The sequence below is a fragment of the Cnephaeus nilssonii genome (genome assembly GCF_951640355.1).
Source record: "Cnephaeus nilssonii genome assembly, chromosome: 2".
Taxonomy (NCBI): Eukaryota; Metazoa; Chordata; class Mammalia; order Chiroptera; family Vespertilionidae; genus Cnephaeus; species Cnephaeus nilssonii.
Window position 1 is genome coordinate 12,193,770 of NC_137073.1, and position 20,564 is coordinate 12,214,333.

At 47.2% G+C, this 20,564-nt stretch overlaps 1 protein-coding gene across 10 annotated transcripts in view; it reads right to left on the reverse strand.

Annotated features, from left to right (window-relative positions):
- KATNIP (katanin interacting protein) overlaps nt 1–20,564 on the reverse strand; it is a 202,281-nt gene that overhangs the window by 174,013 nt on the left and 7,704 nt on the right. The window lies entirely within an intron of this gene.

The following is a 20,564-nucleotide window of genomic DNA, read 5'->3' on the forward strand; positions in this document are numbered from 1 at the left end:
CCGCAGGCCGATGCTCTATCCACTGAGCCAAATCAGCTTGGGCGAGGGCAAAGATTTATGAAATAGCTAGACGAGATGAAAGATGAAAAAGAAAAGGGAGGAAAATTTGGGCCTGTTCTAATGTGTTGTCTGGAAATCATGGTTTCCTAGTGCTTCCTGAGCACTACACTGTTGGGTTTGCCCCAGCTAATAGCTCTTGGGATTCCCTGTCATGTGCAACACAAAGCCACCCAAGGTCACAGAGCAAGGAAGGAGAAGAACTTGGGTTAGCAATGAGTCAGTCTAGCTGCTCAGCCAGTGTTCGCTACAGCCTGCTGCCTGCCTGCTCCCTGCACACCCTGCCCCCACCTCCACAGGCCTTCAGCCCCATCCCAGCTTCCTGAACTTTGATCCTGGCTTCAACCTACAGCCTTTGCAAAGACAAATGTGGCAGAGTAAAAGGGGGCAGGATGGGGACAGGGCAGCATGTAGAGCACCTGCCCAGCTTAATGGAGAATCACTATTGGGCTCCAGCTGCAGGTTTCCAAGCAGAAATGTGAGCTCAGGTTTGTTCGATTGAATTTTTCCAGAGAAGTCCAGTTTTATGAAAAAGCTTCTAATTTTTTTAAGTGGGAAGTTTGTTTTATTTTGATAAGATTTTTAAATTAATTATTAGAGAGAGAAGAAGGGAGAATGAGAGAGAAAGAGAAATATTTATGTGAGACTGGAACATCAACAGGCTGCCCCCTGCACATTCCTTACCAGGGATTAAGCCCAAAACCCAGGCATGTGCACTGACCAGGAATCAAACCTGCAACACTTCAGTGCACAGGATGACCCCCAATCAACTGAGCCACACCAGCCAGGGCAAAGATTCTAATTTTTAAATGCTGATAAGTAATTTAAAAAGAATTTTAAGCTCTGTCAGTCCCAACAAAACAGGCCTCAAGTTTCCAACCTAAGAGGTAACTAGGCAGAAGACTGGAAAATCTCTGGCTCATCCCATTATCTATATCCTATATAATAAAAGGCTAATATGCAAATCAACTGAATGGCGAACAACCAGTCACTATGACGTGCACTGACCACCAGGGGGCAGACGCTCAATGCAGGAGCTACCCCTTGGTGATCAGTGTGCTCCCACAGGGGGCTCACGGCTAGCAAGCGCAGTGGCGGTGACAGGAGCCTCTCCCACCTCCGAGGCAGCCCTGGGGAGCAGCAAGCCCAGCTCCTGGCTGAGTGGCACTCCCACAGGGGGCTTACAGATCAAGGCTGGAGAGCGCAGCAGCGGTGGCAGTGGCGGTGGGGGGAGCCTCTCCCACCTTCACAGCAGTGCTTAGGACCCCTTGGGGGATGTCTGACTGCCGGCTTAGGCCTGCTCCCCAAGAGGGTGCAGGCCTGGCTGAGGGGCCCCCCCTCCCCCCAGTGCATGAATGTCATGCACTGGGCCTCTAGTATATATATAAAAGGCTAATATGCTAAGTGTCTGATCATCCGACTGGTCGCTGTGACGCGCACTGACCACCAGGGGGCAGATGCTCAACACAGGAGCTGCCATGATGTGCACTGGCCATTTACAGAGAAACGGCACGGCGGACCTGGTGCCCACAAAGCAACACTCAGCTTCCCACAAGTGGGGCACAGGCCCCACCACCATCCTGGAGCGACAGCCCACCAAATCACAGCCAATGCTACCAAGACCCCATGGCACAAAATTCAGCCGTCAGCCAAGCCCAACCTGGAAACAGTGGCTGTGGGTGCCAGGTAAAGACACCACGTAGCAACGCCTGGCTTCCTCTCCCTAGTGACGACTAGCCTCCTTGCAGTTTCTTCAGCCCAGGAACACAACTTGCTTTATAGCCAGGTGCAAACATTTCACACTTTAACCAAATGTCTGTGAAGCGTTTTCCCATGCCTCATCTCATTTGATCCTCACAGAAGTCCTGGAGTAGGTAGATAGGAGACTCGGTGGAATCCTATTTTCTTTTCATTAGCCAGAAAATGGAGATTTAGAAAGCTTAGAAACTTGACACGATTGAGAAGAAGAAATGGTGGACCTTGAAAATGACTTCAGCTTTTCTCACTGTGCAGAACATAGTCAAACACTGCTGCAGTTAAATATTTTACACTTTGTTCTCCCTGTGTGATCTACAGTAATAATCTGCTTTGTGTTGATATTTACTGCTGTGTTGCTGGCAATTACCTGAAAGAGAAGTTGGGGTGCTTCCCTGGGCTGGAAAAAGTTTAGCTAAATCAGAAAGCAGGCCTAATTAAGCAAGTTTATTCTATACTAGAGGCCCAGTGCATGAAAATTCATGCACTGGAGGGGGGTGTCCCTCAGCCCGGCCTGCCTGCTCTCACAGTCCAGGAGCCCTCAGGGGCGGGAGGTGACTGGCAATCTGGGGAAGGCGACGCTCCCATCACACCACTGCTGCTGCCACTGCTGGCAGTGCAAGCCTCGGCTGGCCCTGGTTACCTGAGCCTCAGGCAGCCCTGGGTAGCTGGGTAGCCGACATCTGAGGTTTGCTTGCACCTCGGGCTGGCCCTGGGTGGCTGGGCAGCCGACATCTGAGGCTTGCCTGTACCTCGGGTGTCGACTGGGCAGCCACCATCCACGGTTTGCCTGTGCCTCAGGCGAGCCCTGGGTGGCTGGGGGGCTGAGGGGACTGGGGGACTCCGGAGGCAGGTGCGCGGAGCAGCCAGACCCACCTGGGGGCAGGCCCGGCCATGCCGTGCACCTGCCACCCTGACGGGGCTGAGGGGACTGGGTGCCGCCATCTTGTGGCTGTGGGCACCGCTATCTTGGAGAGCGTGGCAGTCAATTGGCATATTTCCTCATTATTGGCTGTGGGAGCCGCCATCTTTGTGAGGGCATGATGGTCAATTAGCATATTCCCTCTTTTTCTTTTCTTTTTTTAAAATATATTTTATTGATTTTTTACAGAGAGGAAGGGAGAGGGGTAGAGTTAGAAACATCAAGAGAGAGAAACATCGATCAGCTGCCCCCTACACACTCCCCACGGGGTATGTACCCGCAACCAAGGTACATGCCCTTGACTGGAATCGAACCTGGGACCCTTGAGTACACAGGCCAACGCTCTATCCACTGAGCCAAACCGGTTAGGGCTAGCACCATGCTCAGCAAACTGTGGCTTGAGAGCCACATGTGGCTCTTTGGCCCCTTGAGTGTGGCTCTTCCACAAAATACCACAGCCTGGGTGAGTCAATTTTGAAGAAGTGGCGTTAGAAGAAGTTTAAGTTTAAAAAATTTGGCTCTCAACAGAAATTTCAATCGTTGTACTGTTGATATTTGGCTCTGTTGACTAATGAGTTTGCCGACCACTGGGCTAGCATATTCCCTATTTATTAGATAGGACTAGAGGCCCAGTGCACAACATTCGTGCACTGGGGAAGTCCCTCAGCCTGGCCTGCACCCTCTCACAGTCCAGGACCCCTCAGGGGATGTCCACCTGCTGTGGAGGTGGGAGAAGCTCCTGCCACTGTGCTGTGCTCGCCAGCCGTGAGCCTGGCTTCTGGCTGAGCGGCGCTCCCCCTGTGGGAGCGCACTGACCACCAGGGGGCAGCTCCTGCATTGAGTATCTGTCCCCTGGTGGTCAGTGCGCGTCATACCAACCAGTCATTCCACTGTTCGGTCAATTTGCATATTAGGATCTTATTATACCTATATATATAAAGAGCCAGGGTCGTAACATCCAAAATGACCGAAGGCTCAACCAAACACCAGGCTGCATGCACAGCAGGCGAGCGGGCTGAACTGCTGAGCTCTTGCAGAGAGAGAGAGAGAGAGAGAGAGAGAGAGAGAGAGAGAGAGATGGGGCTGATCAGCAGTGGCAGTGGTTGCTGGCAAGGCCTGGAGAGAGAAGCAGGGTGATCACCTCTCTCTGGACCTTGCCAACAGCCAAGCCTCTCTCTCTCTCCCCCAGAGGTCAGTAGTTCAGCCTGCTCGCCAGTAGCCTGCTGATCAGCCCAGCCTCTATGATCAGGCCTAGAGATAGGCCCGGAGATGCTGACTGGCATAGAAACTGACCAATGAGAACCAAATCTGGGTGAACTGCGAGGAGCCAATGGCTGCCTAGGAGGCAGAGCTTTTGACGCTGACTGGCATAGAAACTAACCAATCAGAACCTACTCTGGGTGAACTGCGAAGGCAGAACCTAAGGTGGGGGCTGAGACGGAGTTTTAAGGGCAACAGCTGTTTGGTGTAAGGCAGTGGTCAGCAAACCGCGGCTTGTGAGCCACATGTGACTCTTTGGCCCCTTGAGTGTGGCTCTTCCACAAAATACCACGGTCTGGGCGAGTCTATTTTGAAGAAGTGGCGTTAGAAGAAGTTTAAGTTTAAAAAATTTGTCTCTCAAAAGAAATTTCAATCCTTGTACTGTTGATATTTGGCTCTGTTGACTAATGAGTTTGCCGACCACTGGTGTAAGGTGTAAGAAAGTGATTCAACTTTTTAATGACCGGTTTGGCAGTATAGTGCATATGGCTGGCTATCAGTTCAGATATAGGGATTATGTGTTTTTGTGTGCCAAGAACATCTCCTCCTGCTGAAAAAGGCTTTTCCCCCCAATTTAAGCAATCCTATCCGATATAATCTATCTATACTAATAAAAGGGTAATATGCTAATTAGACCAGGTCGACTGGCCATCTTCCAGACGTCTGACTTCCTTCTGGATAAAGCCATGGTGGTGGGACCAAGGCAGAGGCGGTTAGGGGCGATTAGGCCAGCAGGGGAGGGCAGTTGGGGGCAAGATCAGGCTGGCAGGGGAAGGCAGTTGGGGGCAACCAGGCCAGCCGGGGAAGGCAGTTGAGGGTAAGATCAGGCCTGCAGGAGAGGGCAGTTGGGGGCGAGATCAGGCCAGCAGAGGAGGGCAGTTGGGGGCAAGATCAGGCCGGCAGGGGAGGGCAGTTAGGGGTGATCAGGCAGGCAGGCAGATGGGTTAGGGGCAATCAGGCAGGCAGTCAGGCAAGTGGTTAGGAGCCAGTTGTTCCAGATTGCGAGAGGGATTTCCCAGACTGGAGAGGGTGCAGGCTGGGCTGAGGAACCCCTCGCCGTGCACAAATTTCATGCACGGAGGAACTCCCCCGCTCTGTGCACAAATTTCGTGCACCGGGCCTCTAGTAGGATATATAAAAGGCTAAGTTGATTCGCGCACGCACACTACATATAAAGCTCTTGCTGGCGCCAATCGCATACATGTGTTTCAATCTATCATTGTCGATTGTGAATTTGGTTGACACTTCTATTATAGAGAAAGGGCAAATAGCGATATTAAAATATTTCTTCTAATTAATTTCCTTTTGGTGTGCACCATGCCACTAGTTTCTTCATCTCAATGTATGGGCCCTTTTATTGGAAGGGCCCATGCATTGAGCTCTTTAAGGAAATCTCATCGTAACAACAGAAATCTATTAGACAAAGAGCATGACTGTTTGGAAGCCAGGTAAAAAGACTGGCTCTAAGACACAATCTCCTCTTCAAGTCCCATGCGCACCTCCAGGCTGGTTCTGGGCCTTTAAATTACTTCTGTCTTCTGAAGGCCTGGAACAATATCTCCATCACTTTTTCTTTGCATTTCCTGTGTAACTCAAATTCCCAGGGCCCGGTTTAATGCCAAATTACCTGAGATAAACAAGTCACACTAAGATCTTCTTTTCTTTTCCAAACCTAAACAACAGCTGGCAGCTGGAAATGGTTATTTATAACCTGCACACCAACACATGCATTTGCTTGGTTTACTGGTAGAAATGCTTAGCCGTGCATTCTGTGGCCGGCCTAATAGATGGGAGGCTGGGGACAATGCTGCGCAGTGGCTAGAGGGTAGGCTATGGGGTCAGTCTGTCTGGCTCAGCCAATCATTACCTATTTGGCAATCCTAATTGTCCTCATTCCATTACAGCAAGCATGTCAAACTCATGGCCCACGGGCCGCATTCCTCCTTTATTTGGCCCGTGTTAGCCTTTGAGTTTAACATGCTTGCATTACAGTCAATTGTCAGGGTTAAGATAGTACATGTGAAACACTTAGACTAGTGATCTGTGCATAGAAGGCACTTAGCACTTAGTAGTTCCCTCACCCAGAAACAGCTGACTGGTCGTGGATCTCAGCAAGTTCTGTTGCACTCTGGCAAACAAACCTGTCCACTCCTTGCCATCATCCCTCCGGGAGCTGTCATCTTTTTCACTAGCCACTTGGTGGGTCTCTTGCCTCCACTACTGCTGGGCTTTTCCCACGGAAGCCATCTAAAACTAAGCCTGTATCTCGTCTGCTTGACGCACCAGTATTTCCCCCTCCCCTTGCTCACTTTCACACACGGTCCTGCTCCTTGGACTCAGGATTCCTTCCTGCCTTGAGGCCTTTGCCCTCATCCTCTTGGTCTTCTCATCAATTAGATCTCAGCTTAAAGGGACTTTAAGCACAGCACTTATTAGACCTATTTCTTGTTAATATGTTTGTGGTCTGTCTCCTCCACTAAAATATCAGCTTTGAAAAATCGGAGGCTGCTGTCTGGGGTTTGTCACAGAATTTCCCACACCTGGAACAGTGCCTGGAATGGTGTAGACATCAGTAGACCTTTCTGGAACCGATAACTGAGTGTATGAAATTTCTAAATGGACAATGCCGGAAGGGACAGGAGGCAGGATGACTTCTGGAACTGCTGGACAGACTTCTTCTCTCACGGTGTGCTTTCCTGACCCTTCCCCCTCCTCTTTCTGGGACGGTGAAGCGAAATGTGATACAGTAAGTTTAATACACCATTAGAGATAATTGAAAAATATTGATTTTTTTTTTCATGTGAAATTAAGTAAATACCACACCTCTGTAATCTAATCAATGGCCTATGTGACAACATGCTTCCAGGCCAAAATGTACTTTGGTCTACTTCTGTATCCACCACACAAGGTCCCAAACCCATTCCCACTTCACACCCACCCCACCTCATCCTCCCATCCCAGCCCCTGGCAGAATACAAGTGAAGACACTGCATTTATGAAAATACAGGATGTGGCAAAAGTAAGTTTACAGTGGTGAGTACAGGCAACACAAAGTTTATTCTTGCTATTATTTATTAATTATTATATTATTTTCCACATGCACACTCTAAACCTACTTTTACTCCACTCTATATGTGTGCATGTGTATGTGTATCCAAAGTAAAGTGTCTTCTGAGTATTTGCACCCTACCCCTCAAAAATAATCCTGCTGAACCTTGGAAAACACAAGAAATGGAGCGTGAGATTCCCCTGGAATCCTAAGGAAAGAGATGCAGGTTCTTTTCTTGTAATTTGATAGCTAATTTTCACTGAACATATTAAGTGCTAGGTACCATTCTAGGGTCTTTAGATGAATGAATTTATTTGATTCTCAGCCCTCTGGGAAGGTCCTACTATTAATCTCCATTTTACAATTTAAGACTCTAGGCACTGAGAGGTATGAGTTCTCAGAATTCTAACCCCCTCAGTCTGATCAACAAGCTCTGCTCCTTCTACTCCTCTCCAGAATATGGCTTGGATGGATGGCACCGAGAGAAAGGGGGAGAGAGGGAGAGAGGGAGAACGCAAGAGAGAAGGGAGAGATGAGAGAGGAGGGAGAGAGAAAGAAAGAGAAAGAGAGAATAAATGAATCTAATCTCTGCCTTGGTTTGTCATGGTTCTAATCTGAAGGTTTAAAATGAAATCTCCATCTCAAAGGAAGCAAGCTGCAGAACTTCCCAAGGAGGGGGCTCATTAGGAGGAAGGCTTGGCAGGTGGGGGGAGGCCCCACTGGACTGAACGGATATGGGCCTGTTCTTCTCCTGGGCTGCCCATCGGGGGCACTTCACTCCTCATGCCTTGGCCTCACCCCACCTGCCAATAACAGTGATCAGACTAGATCTAAAGGCTGAGTCCAGCACACAGACATTTGCTTGATCTCCATGATGGTAAAAAAATATATATTTTTCAGACAATAGTTAAATTTCACTTAAAATTCCCGAGTTCTAGATTACTGTGAAAAAAATAAAAAACACGGAAAGATCTGGCAACACAGGCTTGCATTCCTGCCTGGCAACAGTTGTCAGGAGCTGAGGACAATGGCCTGCCAGATGGCCTGATGCCCTCTGGATACCCACCCCACAAGTTGTCTCCCTGACAGTGAGGTCAAGTCCAAGTTACCATTTATCAGCAGATCTGAGAAGTTTTCTTTCCCTACAGTGAAGATGAAAGTGATAGCTCATGTGTCCATGTCTCCAGGAAAAGTGAGAACCTCCACCTCCACCACCCTCGTCGTCTTGCAGCTGACACTGACACATGGACTTCCTGTGTGCCAGGCCTCTGCGTCATTTATTAATGCAACCAATTCTCACAACCCCAGGAAGAGGACATAGCTATTATCTCTACTTTATAGATGATGGAGAGAGGGAAAAGAATACATTTCAAGAAATTAGTAGACTCTCAATGGGGATGGGAGGGAACAAGAAGAGATTAGCCAAAGAACATGTATGTATATATGCATAACCCATGGACACAGACAATATGATGGGGAAGTTCTGGGGTGGGGTGGAGGTTGGGTGGAGGGGGACAAAAATGGAGAAAAGATACATCTGTAATAAAAAACATATACAATAAAATCCTCTCTAATAAAATGGTAATATGCAAATTAACCATCACTCCGCTACATAAGCCACGCCCACCAGCCAAGCCACGCCCACCAGACAATCAGGGCGAGTATGCAAATTAACCCCAATCCAAGATGGCTACAGCCACAGAGAGCAAGGTTTCCCAGGTAACAGAGCAAGCCAAGCTTTCCATAGCCGTTGCAGGCCTAAGCCTCCACTCAAGCTACAAAGTTTCAATTATAGAAGGTAAACAAATTCAAACAAATGGCAGCAGAATGAAGCTTGAGAGAACAGGCCAGGGTTGCTGGCGGCAACAGGGGAAGCAAAGCTTTCCGCACATCCTGGCCAGGCTCACCCGCTTAAGGCTACAAAGTTTCAACTGTAGAAGGTGAATTAACTGCCACAGAAATGGCTGCCGCCCCAGAAATGGCTGCCGCCCCAGGCTACAAAGTTTCAATTGTAGAAGGAAAATAAACTCCAGATACCAGGGCCTCCTCTTGGGTCGCCAGGGGGCGTGGCCAGCCTGCAAACCACCACAGGCCCCTCGCTCAGGCCGCCCCACACCCCAAGGAAACCCCCACCCTTATCTGTGACACCCTTCAGGGCAAACCAGCTGGCCCCCACCCGTGTACCAGGCCTCTATCCTATCTAATAAAAGAGTACTATGCAGATTGATCATCACTGCAACACACAATATAGCTGCCCCCATGTGGTCAAAGATCCTGCCCCCATGTGGACACAAGATGGCCACCACAAGATGGCCAGCAGGAGAGGGCAGTTGGGAGGCACCCGGCCTGCAAGGGAGGGCAGTTGTGAGGGACCAGGCCTGCAAGGGAGGGCAGTTGAGAGGGACCAGGCTTGCAAGGGAGGGCAGTTGGAGGTGATCAACCCTGCAGGAGAGGGCAGTTAGGGGTGACCAGGCTGGCAGAGGAGGGAAGTTGGGGGCAAACAGGCTGGCAGGGGAGCAGTTAAGCATCAACCAGGCTGGCAGTGGAGTGGTTAGGGGGTGATCAGGCTGGCAGGCAGAAGCGATTAGGGGCAATCAGGAAGGCAGGCAGGCAAGCAGTTGGGAGCCAGCAGTCCTGGATTGTGAGAGGGATGTCCAACTGCCCGTTTAGGCCGGATCCCACCAGGAGTCCCAGATTGGAGAGGGTACAGGCTGGGCTGAGGGACAACCCCCCGCCGTGCACGAATTTCGTGCACCGGGCTTCTAGTAATAATAATAATTACTTACTTACTTACTTAATTAATTAATTAATTAAAAGAAATTAGTAGCCAATAGATTTCTTTACAAAAATGAAGAATATTCCCAGGTATGCAAAGTGTATTTAGGCATTGGAAGAATCTGGCATAGAGCTGCATAACGAAATAAATCCTGGCCACTGCACTCATTTGTATTACCTGCCTGTTCCCTGCAGGCTTCTAACCTGTGACCCCTGCATGGGATCCCCAGGATCCTGAAATACAACAGTCACCACAATGGGATCCTGTACTAGATGTCAAGTCCCTTCCAGCTCTAACCTTCTGTGATTTTAGGTGGGTTCATAAAATGTATCTAATTAGTTTGGGACTCCTTGGAGCAGAAACACACACACAGAACTGCAAGTTCACTCAGACTTGAGAAAAGTGTGGTGGTGCCTGCAGGGTCCTATGTTGGGGACCAGAGAGCTGTTGTTGTCCAACCTCCTGCCAGGTGCTGCATTCACCCATAACTGTCCTGTCCTCAAAGGACATGTAAGTCAGGGCTGTCTCCAGAGGATCCATCAGCTAAGGGTGGTCAAGGTAGTATCGGGTTCCAAAATGAGGTGGTGAGACAGGCCAGTAAGCCAGGCCCAGTGGAACAGGGAAACTGAGACAGACAGCTGAAAGTCACCTCCCCAGAAATAACATCTAGGCCTCAGTTGTATTTCAGCTCGACTCAGAAAAGCAGCAAAAAGAGGTGGGGGACACCAGGACCTGCTGTAATGAGAATCAACCCTCACACTGACCAATCAAGTGGAAACTACAACCCTGAAAGAGCATTCCTGGAAAACTGATGAATATTCTGCTGAAACCCTTCCCTAAGATGAGAGAGAGAAAGAGAGATAAAAGCCTCAGGACAATGGATCCACTGTGCTCTCCCTCTGGGGAGCAGCCCCCACCATTCCCTTCCTCTCTTATTCCCCCACAGGCCTGCATCTCCTAAACTCTAGGGGTTCCCAGGAGACTTGCAACCTGGGGAGGCATGGGCAGCAGCAGCTGGTCACATTAATCTCTTGACCCTGTTCCCAAGGCCCCGTTTTCTCTGACTTCCCAGAGAGCTAGGGCAGCCCAGCCTGGGCTCTCTTGTTGCTTCCTCTACACTAAGCCCTTCCTTGTTTTACTGTCTCCAGCTTTAGTAAACCTTCCCTCACAGGCACCTGAACTCATGTGGTGACATTTTCCTACACAAAGTCAAGAACCCACATGCTACCGGCCACCCTGGGCAGACCGGCTCAGGGTCAGGTCTGCTTTCCAGTAACAGCAGGACATGAGAGTGACAGTGACTTCCCTGGGAGAGGAAGTGGGGGGAGGACAGGAAGGTGACTGAGTAGCGGGAGAACAGAATAAACACAGAGGCTGTGGGGTATAAGAAAGGTAGCTAGGACAGGGCATATTATTAGGACTAGTTTGAATACTCCACCTGACAGTGCCTGAGGGACCAAATTTGTCCACTAGAGGAAGAGGAACCAGCCAGGTCTCTGGAGGCTTGGCCTGGAGACTTGGTTACAAGGATCTTTTCTCTGTCTGCTTTATGGAGACTGGCCAACAATTCACTAAGGGACAAACTGGTTCATCCCCTTCCTGGTTACGATGTCAACCCAGCAAACACTCATGGACATCTCCCTGTACCTGTCCTTGGGCCAAGTGTTGGACATACAAAGGAACAAAAGTGGGTCTCTACCCTCAAAGAAGAAGAAAGGCATGAAGCCCCATACCTGCAATAGCACGATGCATGAGGAGCTATATGGGATCCTGCCACGTAGGAGGAAGTAATTCTGCAAGTATTAATTAATTCTGTACCACAATCTACAGTGTGGAGGTGACTAGAAAGAAGGGTGGCAGGGAGCACATCACTGGCAAGGCAGGGAGTTGGGAGAGAATATGGTGTGCCCAAGAGATAGCCAGCTTTCCAAGGTGTGTCGTGCAGGGTTTGAAATCTCAGGTGCCTGCAGGGTTGGGACAATATTCTCAATGCAAAAAGTGAGCACTTGATAACTGGCACCATCAGTCAGAAGAGGCCAAATTGTCATTACAAGTCAACTCTTGAGGTGGCCACTGTTCAGTGCTAAGGACTTGGTCTGTGACGGAAGGCAGGCCCACTGGGGCCAAAGCACCATTTTTATCTGGAGACTGAAAAGGCCAGGCTTTAATGGGAAATCTCTATTTTTAAACTAGAGGCCCAGTGCATGATTGAATCATGCACGTGTAGGGTCCCCTACACGCTTTCGCTTTTTGCGGTGGAGCTGGGTGCCTGTCCGCTGGTGCACCAGGCCTTTCAGAAGCCTCCGGCTTGGCGGAGGCTTCTGAAAGGCCTGGTGCCGGAGCAGACAGGCACCCAGCTCCCCCACTTTTGATGGTCCGCAGCCGCTGAGGGGGGCTACCCTGTTGTTGAGAGACGCAGGGGGCGGGAGTCCCGCCCCCTGCGCCCCTCAATAGCCGCTGAGGGGGGCTGCCGCGGACACCTGGCTACCCTGCCGTTGAGAGGCGCAGCTGGGTGTCCACGGCAGGCCCCCTCAGCAGCCGCGGATCTGGCCATTGAGAGGCACAAGGGGCGGGAGTCCCGCCCCCTGCAACTCTCAACAGCAGGGTAGCCCCTCTCAGTGGCAGCGGATCCGTGCCTCTCAATGGCCGGATAGGCCACCCCGAGTCCCGCCCCCCAGCCTCCCGCCGCCCAATCGTGGGCGTAGCAGAGTGATGGTAATTTACATGTTACTCTATTATTAGATAGGATATGGGAAAATACAGCTATAAACCCAGTTCAGCCCAGTATAAAAACTCTGGGCATGAGTGGGTGGATGACTATTTAAAGATGAGATTGGAGACCAGAAGACCAACTAAGGATACGGGCAAGGGGGGATAGCTTCCCCAGGAAAATTCTCCATTTAAATGTGCTACATTCACAGGGCAATTGTTAAGACTACAAGGGTCAGGCAGTGGGACATCATAAGTCGTCCTGTGGCACTGAAGACAACTGATACTTTCTTATCCTATATAATAAAAGCCTAATATGCTAAGTGTCCCGTGGTACTGTCAACCGTTCAACCAATCAAAGTGTAATATGCTAATGATATGCTAAGGATGCTCAACTGCTTGCTATGATGTGCACTGACCACCAGGGGGCAGACAGTCGACCAGTCGCTATGACCTGCACTGACCACCAGGGGGCAGGCAGATGCTCCAACCTGGTAGGTTAGTATGCTGTTGGGGTCCGGCTGATCAGGACTGAGCAAGACAGGCCAGACACGCCCTGGAGCCCTCCCATGATCCCTCCCCAGCTGGCCAACCTCCCGCGTCACTCCCTGGCCCCAATCATGCACTGGTGGGGTCCCTCGGCTTGCCCTGTGCCCTCTCACAATCAGGGACCCCTTGGGGGATGTCGGAGAGCCGGTTTCAGCCTGATCCTGCAGGCCAGGCCAAAGGACCCCACTGGTGCACATATTTGTGCACTAGGCCTCTAGTACTATTTATCAGCTTTTTTTTTCAGATTAAAACTAAAAGATAAGTATAGCACAGTATGGCACCCATGAAGTCCATAGGGATTTTCAAAATTGTCCAAGTGAAAGGAGTTTAAAGACAGGAAAGGCAGTTTTAAGAAAGGAGGGTCCAGGGCAGAGGAATGCATACATGACGGGCAGAGGCAGCTCCAAGCCGCCAGTTTATTTATAAGAATGTTACAAGATAAGGGGAAGAAGAAGAGGGGGGCACCGAGGGGGCTTTGAAACTTTGGAACTGATACCATGTAAGGAAAAGAGGGGAAAGGAGCCAATTAGGAAAGCATAGGGGAAGGGGTCTAATTAGAATGCAGCGTATATAGACAAAGAGCTGCCAGCATTTATAAACCCGTAAACAGAGACTTGGAGGACTGTTTGGTGTGTTTTTCTTCCCATTTTAGAGGGGGGGGGGAGGCTCTCCTATTTGGGGGACCCCTCCCCAAGGGGGAGTTTATATATGCTTGCAATAAACTTCCACATTTTTGCTAAAATCTTTTAATCCGTGAATTTTATTCTTCAAACTTCGTAGAACAAGAACCCACAATGAGAGTCCAGTTTGCCATTCTGCACATCACAGTTTCATACTAGAGCAGGATTGTAACTTCAAATGCCTCTGGGGCCCAGCCAGGTACCATATGCAATGAGGGAAGCCAGTTAGGTAGGTGCTGTGGTGTCCCTGCCTAGGGACTCTGCTCCAGCTGTGAGGGAACTGAGGCCAGGCAGAATTCTAATTTGGAGTTCACAGACTTTAATTGATATTTTAAAGAAAATAACATAATCAGATATTTATGGGAAATCTCCCAATTTTTCAATGTTAAGAATTCAAAAATTTAAAAAACAAAACATTATGGGCCAAATAAACATGCCTGTGGGCTATATTTCAGCCAGAGGCTCCCAATTCGTAATGTCTGCCATAAAGAATTCATTTTTAAATTTGCTGTATCTCTATTTTTTTTTTAATATATTTTATTGATTTTTTACAGAGAGGAAGAGAGAGGGATAGAGAGTTAGAAACATCGATCAGCTGCCTCTTGCACACCCCCTAATGGGGATGTGCCCGCAACCAAGGTACATGCCCTTGACCGGAATCGAACCTGGGACCCTTGAGTCCACAGGCTGACGCTCTATCCACTGAGCCAAACTGGTTTCGGCTGTATCTCTATTTTTAAAGGATTAAAAAAATTTAACTTATATCCTATATAATAAAAGCCCAGTGACCGAAAGGTGGAACAACTAGAACGATGGGTTGGCCAGTCGCTATGACGCAAACTGACCACCAGGGGGAAGACGCCCAATGCAGGAGCTGCCCCTGATGGTCAGTGCGCTCCCACAGCAGGCTAATCCCCGAAGGCCACGCCCCCCACCAGTGCACGATTCCCGTGCACCAGGCCTCTAGTATAAAAATAATCAACTTCACAGAAACGTTTTGAGACTAGTACAATGAACTCCTATTTACCCTTCACCTGGATTCAATCTTACTCATCTTGAAATCTCGGCATGCCAGGTCCCAAAGGCACTAAAATGCTGAGGAGTCACTGAATGAATGCCCTGAGGAAAAATAAGCAAAACACTGTGTGCCAAGTCCCGTTAGCTAAAATGACAGGGTGGAATGAATGCCAAAAATATCAAGAGGAAAGAAATGAATCAGATTCAAGATGGGAACCAAGGAAGGAAAAGAGAACAGACACAAAGACTACATGGACCACACATTTATTTTGCCTGCTGAACGCCTGCTTTGTTTTATTTGGTTTTTTGTTTTGCTTGGCTTATTTTGTGTAGTAAGAGAAATAGACAAATCCCCAATAGTGCAGGTAAAAACCACACAAGAACAGAAGAGACCAGGCATGCTGACACCATACTTTCTATAAAACCTTACTGATTCAACCATCACCCGTTTTGTAGCTTGTGATTATTTATACAAGCTAGGCTAAATTTCATCAGAGCATTATTAATTCTTTGAGAGAGTTTGCTAAGCAAATGTACAGTATAAACAGGGAAATGTTAAATATTTGCTCTGGGGGGGGGGGAGCAAAAGCAAATGAGCAGCTTTAAAATCCTTTGTAATTATATTGATGTGCTGAACTTTTGTCTAATTATTATGTTCCTTGAAAACTGAGTAGAATTTTTTTTAAAACCATCTCGTACTTTTTAAAAATATATATTTTATTGATTTTTTACAGAGAGTAAGGGAGAGGGATAGAGAGTTAGAAACATCAATGAGAGAGAAAAATCAATCAGCTGCTTCCTGCACACCCCCTACTGGGGATGTGCCTGTAAACCAAGGTACATGCCCTTGACGAGAATCGAACCTGGGACCTTTCAGTCTGCAGGCCAATGTTCTATCCACTGAGCCAAACCGGTTAGAGCAAAACCATCTCATACTTTTAAAGCACTAGAGGAAATTTTGACTTTAACATAAAGGTGAACATTTTCACAGACAGAAGACTCACACATTGCCAATTTACCTTCATGAAAACAAAAATATCAAACATTGTTTTTTCTTTTAAACCTAGAGTGAGCTAATTACAAAGATTATTGTTTTGCTAGAGGGCTTCATCAGATCCCCTCCTCCCTCTCCTGTCAGTGGTTTGGAGGAAGTCCGCCCATTTGCAGAGAGCATTAGCTACTACGTAGGAGCACTTTTTATATGCTAGACCTGCTGTTCAGTGCACTCATGCATAGTCTCATTGAATCCACAATGAGGGACTCATCAATGGATTACCAAACAAAAAAATGTAAGCTTCACCATCATCTCCACTTTATTGACAGGAAAACTAAGGCTGAGAGAGGTCAGGGTAACATCTGAGATTAAAATTCAAGGTGACTGGCTATATGGCCCCCAAAACTACCCACTTTACATCACAGTGCATCACAGAGCCCAAGGCCAAAACCAATGGGCCAGGAAAAAGGTTGTGGAAAAGGTCCGTTCTAGCTGTGTGGCTCTAGAATAAGGCCTATTTTCCCTCACACACTCAACCAGAGCAGAACCCTAATAAGGATTATCTAGCTGGCTAGATTCACAACTCAGCAAGGTTTATCCAATAGATATCCTATCTAATAAAGAGGGAATATGCTAATTGACCCTCATGCCATCACAAAGATAGCAGTGCCCGCAGCCAATAAGGAGGGAATATGCTAATTGACTGTCCCACCCTCAAAGATGGTGGTGCCCACAGCCAATAAGGAGGGAATATGCTAATTGACTGCCACGCCCTCAAAGATGGTGGCGCCCACAGACACAAGATGGCAGTGCCCAGTCCCCTCAGCCCCGCCAGGGCAGCAGGCACACGGCAAGGCCAGGCCCGACCCCAGGTGGGCCTGGCTGCTCCGCATGCCTGCCTCTGGAGTTCCCCAGCTGCCCAGGGCTGGCCCGACGTGCAGGCAAGCCTCGGATGGTGGCTGCCCAGCCACCCAGGGCCACCCGAGGGTCAGGTAACAAGGACCGACCAAGGCTTGTGCTGCTGGCAGTGGCAGCAGCAGAGGTGTGTTGGGGCGTCGCCTCCCGCCCCTGAGGGCTCCAGGACTGTGACAGGGGGCAGGCCAGGCTAAGGGACCCCCCCTCCAGTGCATGAATTTTCATGCAACAGGCCTCTAGTGTGCCTATAAAAAGGTATATAAGTCAACGTTTTAAAAATTGAAATGGAAAAAGGGATCCTTTGAAATCTAATCTTAGGGCAAATACTTTCTTAAAGACAACGAAGTTTTTCCTTTGGAACCAATCTGAAAATGAACAGGTTCCTCCATTGGGGCATAACAATGCTCTAGGACAGCAGTTGCCAACCGGTGGTCTGCGGACCACTGTTGGTCCATGAGGTCCAAAAGGTTGGTGACCACTGCTCTAGGAGAGCTGAGATGATAACAATTAGAGGTGATTAAGCAGACTTCTTGAAAATGGTTTAGCAATGTTTCTCAACGTGTATTCCACTGATCCTACGAGAAAGAGAGAGTCCCAAGCACAAAACAATTTTCATCATAATTCTAAGCCTTTTTCACTGTGTTGATCATTTGTACTGATGATGCAAAAGCAACAGTAGGTAAAACTGCTTGTAGCCTAAGTGGATACAAGGCAGTGGCACCAAACTGTACTAGTAGTTATTGTTCTTTACTTACATGTACTCACAATAAAATAAACAAAAAAATCACTTTTACTTACGGTGTCCTGAAGAAACAGTAAAAGTTACTTTATTACATCTCAGCCCATGAGTACACATTTTTAAATATTTTGTGTGAAAAAAATGGGAAGTACACTTAAAGTGTTTCTGCTACAAGCCCAAGTACAATGGCTAATCCCAGAAAACACTTGCATGACTGAGTTGCCAGCTGAACTAGCCATACATTGTATATTGTATATGATGTCATTTTTAAAGAGATCCAAGATGATGGCAGAGTAGGTAGGAGCTCACCTCCATTTACAACAGCTGAAATGTTAAAGGGTGAAGAAGAGAAAAGAGAGAACAAAGAAGAAAGGAGAAGGAGGATAGGTAGGGGGGAGGGAGAAGAGGAGAATGAAAAGGGGGAAAAAAAACACAGAAGAACATAATTAAGATAATAAAACAGCAGCCTGGCCAGCATTGCTCAGTGGTTGAGTATCAACCTATGAACAAGAGGTCATAGTTTGATTCCTGGTCAGGGCACATGCCTGGGTTGCAGGCTCAATCCCCAGTGTAACGCATGCAGGAGGCAGCCGATCAATGATTCTCATCATTGATGTTTCTATCTCTCTCTCCTTCTCCCTTCCTCTCTGAAATCAATAAAAATATTTTTTAAAAAGAAATAAAAGAATAAAACAATAAATATAAAACTATCAATAATCACTTTAAACGTAAATGGCTTAAATGCTCCAATCAAAAGACATAAGGTAGCTAAATGGATAAGAAAACAAGACCCATACACAAGCTGTCTACAAGAGACCTACCTCAGAACAAAAGCTACACACAGACTGAAAGTAAAGGGTTGGGAAAACATATTTCATGCTAATGAAAAAGAAAACAAGCTAAGGTAGCAATACTTGTATCTTACAAAATAGACTTTAAAATAAAGGCTATAGTAAGAGACAAAGAAGGATACTACAAAATGATAAAGGGAGCAATCCAACAACATTTAACATAGGAACACCTAAATATGTAAAGCAAATCTTGATGGACATAAAGGAAGAGATTGACTATAATACATTCATAGTAGGGTACTTTAACATGCCACTGATATCAATGGATAGATCTTCCAGACAGAAAATCAATAAGGAAACAGTGACATTAAGTAACACTCTAGATCAGACGGTTTAAATTATATCTTCAGAGCATTTCACCCCAAAGCAGCAGAATATACATTCTATTAGGTGCGCATGAAACATTTTCTAGGATAGAATACATACTAGGACACAAAACAAGTCTCAGTAAAGTTAAGAAGACTGAAATCATATCAAGCATCTTAGCTAACCACAATGTATGAAACTAGAAATTAGTCACAAGAAAAAAAACTGAAAAACACACAAAGACATGGAGGCTAAATAACATGTTAGTGAATAATAAATGGTTTAATAGTGAGATCAAAGAAGAAATCAATAGATACCTTGAAACAAATGAAAATGAGAACACAACAACCCAAAATCTAAGGGTCACAACAAAAGCAGTCCTAAGACAGAAATTCATAGCATTACAGGGCTATCTCAAGAAACAAGAAAGATTTCAAACAATCTACCTTTACACTTAAAGGAATTTCAAAAAGAAAAACAAACACAAAAGTGAGCAGCAGGAAGGAAAGAATAAAGGGAGTCTAAAAAAACAATACAAAAGATCAGTTATACCAAGAGCTGGTTCTTTGAAATGATAAACAAGACAGATAAACCTTTAACCAGACTCATCAAGATAAAAAGAGAAAGGACCCAAATAAATAAACCAGAAATGAAAGAGGAGAAGTAACACCAACACCAAAGAAATACAAAGGATTGTAAAAAAATATTATGAGTGATGATATGCCAACAAATTGGACAAGTTAGAAGAAATGGATAAATTCCTAAAAACATATAATCTTTCAAAACCAAATCAGGAAAAATAAGAAAATTTGAATAGACAGATTGCAACTAGTAAAACTGAAGCAGTAATAAAAAAACTCCCAACAAACAAAAGTCCTGGACTGAATTGCTTCAAAGGTCATTTTTACCAAACATTCAAAGAGCTAATATCTATCCTTTGAAAACTATTCCAAATGATTTAAGATGAAGACTCCCAAGCTCATATTACAAGGCCAGCATTATCCTAATTCCAAAACCAGATAAAGACATTACAAAGAAAAAAATTATAGGCTAATATTCCTAAACAAAGATGCTAAAATCCTCAGCAAAATATAAGCAAACTGGATCCAGCAATACATTAAAAAGATTATGCACCATGATCAAGTGGGATTTATTCCGAGGGTGTAAGGTTGGTACAACATCGGGAAATCAATAAGCATGATACACCACATAAACAACATGAAGGGTAAAAATCACATGATCATATCAATAGATGCAGAAAAAGCATTTTATAAAATCCAGCACCTATCCTAATATATAAAAACCCTGGGTCGTAACAACCGGTAATGACTGAGGCTCAACCAACCAGAAGTCAGTCCTGCAGTCAGCGCTGGGTTTCTGTCACACCCCAGTGGTGACTGCTTCCGCTGCAGGCGCGGTGCCCCAACACTGACTGCTAAGAGGGCTGCGAATCAGGGCTAGAGAGAGGCCTGAAGAGAGAAGCAGGAACTGATTTGTTGCCTCTGTGGCAGCTTTTGATAAGCACTTGCCTCTCTCTTTCTCTCCCAGTCTGGCCAGCAGCCATGCCTCCATTTCTCTCCAGTCCTCCACCGGGGCTGCTGATCAGCCCCTTTTCTGATCGGGCCCCATTGATAGGCCCAGAGATGCTAAATGGCATAGAAACCGACCAATCAGAACCAAATCTGGGTGAAGTGTGAGGAACCAATGGCTGCCTAGGAGGCGGAGCTTTTGACGCTGTCAGGCATAGAAACTGACCAATCAGAACCAAATCTGGGTCAACTGTGAGGAGCCAATGGCTGCCTAGGTGGTGGAGCTTTTGACGCTGACTGGCATATAAACCAACCAATCAGAAACAAATTTGCCAACAGAGGAGGGCAGTTGGGGGCTAGATCAGGCCTGCAGGGTAGGGCAGTTGCAGGCAAGATCAGACTGGCAGGGGAGGGCCGCTAGGGGTGAGATCAGGATGGCAGGAGAGGGCCGTTGGG